The sequence below is a fragment of the Amblyomma maculatum genome, chromosome 5, assembly GCF_055883805.1.
Source record: "Amblyomma maculatum isolate TAMU_Amacu chromosome 5, ASM5588380v1, whole genome shotgun sequence".
NCBI lineage: Eukaryota > Metazoa > Arthropoda > Arachnida > Ixodida > Ixodidae > Amblyomma > Amblyomma maculatum.
Window position 1 is genome coordinate 69,297,147 of NC_139348.1, and position 8,517 is coordinate 69,305,663.

Genomic DNA, 8,517 nt, shown 5'->3' on the forward strand with positions numbered 1-8,517 from the left:
CCGAGCGCACCAACCGCACCTTGACAACCATGCTGTCCATATACGTCTCGTCTGACCATCGCAACTGGAATGCAGTGCTACCGTATGTGACGTACGCTTATAACACTGCAAATCATGAGGTTACCGTCTATTCTCCTTTCTATTTACTCTATGCAAGAACTCCCCACGTTTTCCTTGACACCATCTTCCCATTTCCCCCAACGACGAGGCGTTTGTTTCCTAGATATTATGCCGTGCCGAAGAAGCCCGTCGTAGAGACCGTTTACGCACACTGGCCTCTCAAAGCCGCTCGAAAGAACACTACGATCTGCATCATCGTGCGGTTACTTACTCCCCTGGAGTAAGGAGTCTGGCTTTGGACGCCCATTTGCAAGCGAGGACTATATGAGAAGTTTCTCTGCAAGTACGATGGCCCCGTCGTCGTGTTGGACCAACTGAATGACGTGAATTACGTTATCGCCAAAGTCACGACGGATAACCGCCGATCCAGCAAGACACAAGTAGTTCTCGTGGATAATCCTTCGTAGTGTTGGTGGTGAGTCATTGGTGCCTTTGGGTGTGTGCTGTGCGAAAGTTGTGATTGATGGTAAAGCGTTTCGAATTGAATTCACAGTGTTGCCTCGTTCCAGGCATGAAGTAATTCAAGGTATAGACTTTTTGCAACAGTGTGGTGCAAAGTGGACAGAACTGCCGCGGACAGATCTCGCTGAATGCTGCGTTGATGTTAGCTCTTGTAGAAACCTCGTCACTCGATTTAGGAGTGTTTTCTATGTCTAAAGATACAGGTGTACCTGCGATGTCCGGAGAATGCATTCAAGGTATTTCATCTACACATTTGTGCAAGGATTTCGACGCTGCAATGGAACCTGCAACAGCCTCTGCGAAGAAGAGTTTCTTGGTGCCTCTTTGCATAGCTTCAGTCACCAGAGACCCCACCTTGCTATGGACTGTAAACTATTCAGACGAGCCAGCCGTGTTGCTTCGTGGCATGAGGCTCGTTCATTACGAGGAAGGTGTTTTGAACTCCGTGGCGGCACAAGTAACAATGCTCTTGAAAAGAAAACATCCCATTTTGCAGAGTCTCGAATCCAAGCAATGATAAACACATCTTTGGGAGTAGATGAGCACCGAACTGTGACTGACCTTCTTTCCAAGAATGTTTCGGTTTTCAACTTCGCCAGGAATCATCAGCCACCGATTCCAAATGCTCGCATCCATCATTCAATTTATACTGGAATCTCTCGACCGAAAATCAGCTTATTGACGAACAAGTTATTGACATGCTCCAACGTGGCGTTATCCAGGAATCTTCAAGTCCTTGGGCGGCTTCAATTATCCTAGTTAAAAAGAAAGACTACACATGGCGTTTTTGTGTGGGCTACGTCACCTTAACGCCGTAACCAAAAACGATATACATCCGCTTCCCCGTATTGACAATGCAATGAACTGTCTTCATTCGGCGTCATTTCTTCTCGGCAGACTTGAAATCGGGGTACTGGCAGATACCGATGAAACCAAGCGACAAAGAAAAGACGGCATTTGTGACACCCGATGGTCTCTATGAGTTCAACGTAATGCCCTTTGGATTGTGCAACGTGCCTGCCACGTTCAAACTATTCATGGGCACCATTCTGCGCGGACTGATGTGGAATATTTATCTGTGATTTGGACGACGTTGTGATCTTCGGCAAGACCTTTCAGGAACTCTATAGCCGCCTCGCCATCGTTCTTGACTATATTGAGAGAGCAGGCCTCATCCTAACTCTAAGGAGTGCCACTTTGGTGAACGTCGAACAATTGTTCTTGGTCATTTGGTGGATGAGAATGGTGTTTGGCCTAATCCTTTGAAGATTGTGGCAGTAACCAGCTTTAAAGCACCGGAATCAGTGAAGCCGTTTCGGAGCTTTTTAAGACTGTGTTCCTATTTTCGTCCTTTTGTGCCCAGATTCGCTGACATCGCATACACGCTCAAGTGGCTTGTGCACAACGATTCACCGTTCAATTGGACTGCTGACTGCGATTCTGCCTTCCGCCACCTCAAATTTTTTCTGACATCAGGACCCATCCTACGTCACTTCTGTCCTTCTACCTCTACCGAAGTTCACACCGACACTAGTGGCGTGGGCGTTGGCACTGTGCTCATCCAGCGTCATGCCACCGAACAGCACGTGATAGCTTATGTTAGTCGTTCGTTGATCAAGGCGGAATGTAACTAGACTGTTACTGAACAAGGGTGCCTCGCAGTGGTTTTTGCGATGCAAGGATTTCTTTCCTACCTATATGGCAGTATTTTTACCATCGTCACCGACCACCATTCGTTAGCTCGTAAATCTTCGTGACCCTTGCGGCCGGCTCGCTCGATGGTCATTGTGGTTGCAACAGTACCTTTTCTGTGGCGTTCAAAAGCGGCTGTCAACATGCTGACGCTGACTGTCTGTCACGCTTGCCGCTTTTGTCAACTGGTAGTGATGGTGACAGCTTTGATAACTACATGGCGCTTATCTCCGAAACATTTCTTGACCCTCAATTGTTTCAGACAGAACAACGCAACGATCAGACTTTTGTACCGCTCTTCCGTTAATGATTTAAGAGATGCGCGTTTCTACGTTCGGGCTGGCCTGCTTTATAAGACGAATTTCAGCCCCGGATGTGCACGCTTTCTTCTTGTCGTACCGGAAAACCTCCGTATTCCCGTTCTTGAAATGATGCACGACAATGCCAAGTCGGGCCACTTGGTTGTCGCCCGGACGCTCCATCGCTCACAGGAATGCTTTTACTAGCTGAAAATGTGCCAAGCCATTCAGCGCTATGTAGCCAGTTGTGTCAAGTGCCAGCAGTACAAGCTCCCTACTTCTCGTCCACCGGTACCGCTGCACCCTATTGCGCCTCCGACGACACCATTTGAGCAGGTCGGCATCGACCTCTTGGGTCCTTTTCCGCGATCTTCGAACGGTAACCGGTGGATAGTGGTATATGTTGACCACCTCACTCGATAGTCAGCAACAGCCAAAATACCTTCTGCCACTGCTTACGAGGTATCCCTATTTCTGCGATTTCTGGTCCTACGCCATAGCCCTCCATGAGTTCTGATCAGGGACCGTGGGCGCCAATTTAAAGCTGAAGTTATCGAAGAACTTCGTCTATGCGCCTGCGATTACCGTCATTCAACCTCGTATCACCCGCAATCGAATGGACGTGTTGAACGGACCAACCGCACTCTGACCACTATGTTAGCGATGCACGTGGACTCTGATCACAAGAACTGGGATGACATCCTCCCTTTCATTACATATGCGTGTAACACTGGACAGCATGAAACAACTGGCTGCAGACCGTTTTACTTCGATTTTCGAGTTCCCCGCAGCTGTCTTGATACCATGCTTCCTTTTTCCCTCCATAACGAGCCTTCTATCGCCGTCACTTTATGTCAAGCCGGAACGTTCGAAGGAGCGTTATGACAAACTACGCCCACCAGTCTTGTATGTGCCCGGTGATTTGGTGTTGCTGTGGACGCCGCTGCGCAAGCGTGGTTTAGCCCAAAATCTGCTGTTTCGCTATAGCGGCCCTTTTGTCGTTGTGGAGCGCCTAGGCGACGTGAACTATGAATTTCACGCCGCACCAAAAGTGGTCGATGCTCCCGCCGGACCCAGGTGGCGCATGTGGCTCGGCTAAAATGGTTCCATCCCCGGCACCTACCTTAAACAGCTTCCCCTGGGGGTTTTGTCTGCGAGGGGGAAAGTGTCACGTATTTCGGAGCGTCAAGGGAAGGAAGACGAGGCTGGAGGAAAGAAGAAACAGAAGTACACTGGTGTGCGCTGGTGTTCCTCGCGGACTCGCAGCGCTTAGACTACCAATAAACACCCCCGTTACACGCTGCGTACGTTACAATATTTAAGAACAATTCCGTCGTCTGCGAGCAAAATGCAGGAAGGCCACAAGAGTCTGATAAATATAACCGCACGTATTCTCAGCACCCACTCTTTTTGACTTAATACAGTGCTTGTCTGAGAATAAAGAGAATGACCCGCCATAGTCGTTATCTGCCTTTCAGTTGCATAAGAACTCCTCATACGCGTTACAGACGGTTTTGCTTGCGTACTAAATGACAGCCGTGGCAGCGGAAGAACATCCGCCTCACATGCAAGAGGACCGGGGTTCGAATCCAGGTGCCGCACAATTCTACACCGGATAAGAAAGAAATCCGCGTGTCGATGGAATTGCATTAACAGGTCTGGGATGCGACTTTATGGCTGTAAACCCATCCGGTAAAGCACTCCCTCAGCAGAACAGGCGTTGGTCACACTGGTGCAGTAATTGGCCGCAACCGCCCATGATTAGTCTTATAAAACACCGGCCCTCAGTCACCGGCGGCTCGGAAGCAACTGGCCATGGCGACAGAAAGAGCGATAAAGTGACCATAGGATGGTAAGGTCCTGAATTGGTCTAAATATGAAGGAACGAGACAGATTAGTAAGAAAAAGTCCATCAACAAATTAGCGGTGAAGGAGAGGGCAGAAAAATTCAAGATCTCGCTAAAGAATACATATGCAGCCCAAATCGAGGATTTCTACATTAGCCTAGATACAATAAACAGTAATTTCAGAGGTATCATCACTGAGTGCGCAATAGCAGTAGGGGGTAGGATAATTATAGAGGATACCGGTAAGCCGTTTAAGGAGACGAAAAATTTGATTAGGAAACGCCAGAGTATGAAAGCTTCCAATCCAACAGACCGCATAGAAATGGCATAGCTATCAAAGCTAATCAATGAGCCAAAGTGGCCGATATAAGGAAGTATGACATGGAGAAAATTGAGCATGCTGTAAAGAACGGGGGAAGCTTTAAAGCGGTGAAGTTGTGCACAGGTAAAAATCACATGTATGCGCTAAGGGACAAGGCGGGCAACGTCATCACGATTATGGACAATATAAAGTAGCCCAGGAGTTCTATAATGATCTCTACGGTAGCCAAAGTAGTCAGGACCGTAATGAGACTGGCGGTAGAGAACAACAGTCAGACTTTCCGCCAGTGACAAAGGACGAAGTTACGTAAGCAATAGAAAGTATGAAAAGAAAAAAAGGGAAAGCAGGTGGAGAAGATAGGATAACTATAGATTTGCTGAAGGACGTGGGAGAAATCGTGCTAGAAAAACTGGCCACCCTGTATACGCAGGACATGGTGTCATCGACGGTACCGCAACCATAGTACAACGCAAACATTATCCTCATTCATTAGAAAGGGGACGCTGGACCCTGAAAAATTGCAGGCCAATCAGCTTACTGTCTGTTACGCATATAAGGTATTTACTAAGGCAATCGCTAATAGAATCAGGACAACCTTAGACTGCAATCAAGCTAAGGATCAAGCAGGTTTTCGGAAACGGTACTCTACTATCGATCATATCCATACCATCAACCAGGTGATAGATAAATGCTCGGAATATCATCATCATCATCATGGCCTTATTCATAGCATTCATTGATTACGAAAAGGAATTTCAATCAGTGGAAGCCTCGGCAGTGATGCAGGCATTGCGAAATCAGGAAGTAGACTAGACTTATGTGAAAGTGCTGGAATATATATAGTGGCTGCACAACAACCATAGTTCCGCATAAAGAAAGTAACAAAATACCCGTAAAGAAAGGTATTAGGCAAGGAGACACGATCTCCCCAGTACTATTCACAGCTTGCTTAGATGAAGTATTCAGAGACTTGGAATGGGAGCAGTTAGGGATAAGGGTATATGGAGAATACCTCAGTATTCTGCGATTTGCTGATGACATTGGCTTGCTAAGTAACTCGGGGGATGAACTGCAAATAATAATTTAGGGCCTAGACAGAAAAAGAAGAAAGGTAGGCTTGAAAATTTATATGCAGAAGACTAAGGTAATGTTCAACAGCCTCGGGAAGGAACAGCAGTTTACGTTAGGTAGCGAAGCACTGGAAGTAGTAGGCGAATATGTCTACTTAGGACAGGTAGCAACCGCGGATCCGGACCATGAAAAGGAAATAACAAGAGGAATAAGATTGAGATGGAACGAATTTGGCAAGCACTTGCAGAGTATGACTAGCAGCTTACCTGTATCGCTTAAGACGGAAGTATACAACAGTTGCATATTACCTGTACTCACCTATGGGCTGAAATGTAGAGGCTAACCAAGAGGGTTCTACTTAGGTTGAGGACAACGCAGAGGGCTATGGGACGAAAAATGGTAGGGGTAATATTAAGAGATAGGAAGCGTGCAGAATTGGTCAGAAAAATAACTAAAGTTTCTAACATTCTAGCGGAAATAAAAAGACGAAATGGGCATGGGCAGGACATGTAGCGCGAAGAGAGGATGACTGATGGTCGCTTAGGGTACCAAACTGAATCTCAAGGGAACGAATGCGTAGCAGGGGGCGGCATAACGTTAGGTGGCCGGATGAGGTCAAGTAGTTCGTAGGGGTCAAGGGGTTGCAGCTAGCACAGGACCGGGTTAATTGAAGAAATAGTGGAGAGGCCTGCGCCCGGCACTGGGTATAGTCAGGCTGATGGCGACTAAACGGTAAATATTTTGTGCTGGTATTCTAGGCCACCGTCACAATGCGTGCAATTTAGGGGCAATTTCTCATGATTGTAAACCGGAATAAGGCTGATAGCAGAGGTTTAAATTCAATGAGACGACATGTGTTTCAGTTCCTCGCTAAGTAAAACGGAGAGATGAAATGCGCAATTAAGTATAGTCACTGACTGATCAAGGTGTACTCCAGAGAGAGTTCTAACTCACTGAATTACCCGCCGTGGTGGCGCAGTGGTTTGGGCGCTCGGCTACTGAAACCAAAAATGCGGGATCAAATTCCCGTCATGGCGGCCGCTTATTCAGGGAGGCGAAAAGCAACGCACCTGTGTTCTGTTCAATGTCTGTGCACATTAGAGGTCGAAATTTTTGGAGCCCTACACTGCAGCGTCTCTCATACCCTGAGTCGCTTCGGGACCTTAAACCCTATAAAGCAATCAAAACTCAATGAATTCTCTATTATTCATTAGTTCTGCCAGTGCTTGTGCAGTTTGTCTCGTTTTTCATACGTTTGGGTTCTAACCATTGCATTTCTATGTACCGTACTTCTTATTGTCTACGCAGATTACCTTCATTTCATAGTCCGGACATTTCCTTATCGCTGACCTCCATTTATACACTCCTCCTCAGCGCTGGCATTTCTTCACTGATGCTGGTATTTAAGTATGCTTCTATGGTGAATCCATGTTTAGCAGGATGGCTATTTTTCCTAAGGCTAGCCTAAATTGTGAGGATGATGAAAATACCAGCGTTCTTCGCATACACCCCAATCGCACGATGCCATATACTCTATAACTGCAGCTCACGGTTTGGAAGTTTCGGTGTCGTCGTTGTAGTCTTCGTTGGTGGAGAAGTCGGCCTCTGTAGGTGTGAAGAGGACGATGTTGTGGCAATGCTTAGGACAGTTGTTGTCGTCGTCGCAAGAAATGCCACAAGCACAGATTCACCTCCTGGTGTCAGCTTTGTTTCCGGCCCACTGGTATCTCTGTCTGGATATTGCAAAAGCATCGGACAAAGTATCAGATAAAGACATGGTTCCAAATAATTTACAGATGAATTCTGCCACCGTAATGCAAAAATGGGTATGTATTCTGACAACCCGCTTACCCCGCGTTATTCCTAACAGTAAAACTGCAATTTTCTACCAGCATATCTCTCGTCTCTGAGGGTTCTGGACTCGATCCGTTTCCATTGAGAACCCGAGCCAACGTTTAGGTGCACGACGCAAGCGCCACGCCTCCCCTGGCAGCCCGCCGCCAGGGGAAGCTACTGGGCAGCAGCGCGGTGGGTTCTGCCGGCCTTTATGCCGGCCAGATGACGGCGGTAACGCCAGTAGCACGGGACTATGACGACATCCTTTGATAGAGTCGATGCCGCCTCCGCTAAGGGGCGCGCCATATTTGCTCCCACTCAGTTGACGGTTGAGAGCCGTGTGGTGCGGAAGCGTGTACCATCGCTCCTCCGATTGCACGTGGCTACCGGAAACGGACGGACTGGCGACAGCGGGAGCTTCCGAAGCGTCAAATAGATGAGTTCTTTCTTTTATTAACTTTATTTCGTTTTCAGCTAGTTAGGTTAGGTGCAGCCTAAAGAATAGATTTTGGCTCTTTGTCGGCAGCTAGGTTTTCTCGCCGTTCATTCTTTAACTATCTTTTTTAGATAAATACTTTTTTCTAGGCTATTGGCATTCGCAGAATTGATTTAAACGCGTGTTTGCTAGTCGTTTCTTGTGCCTCCTTTTGGCAATTTGTATATTCTGAGAATTGAGTTCAGTGGATACATGCTTAAGATGTGCAATCAAAAGAAGGTAAAGTGTACTCAGTGTAAAGCGCAGGTTAATCTCAAGGAAACGCGTTTGTACTCTGTAGGTGAAGCGGAAGGCAGCGACTTTCTGTGTCGGTGTTGCGTTCTGAGTGCGCGTCTAGATAGATTTGATCAAGAAAGGGGCAGTTTAGTGTCT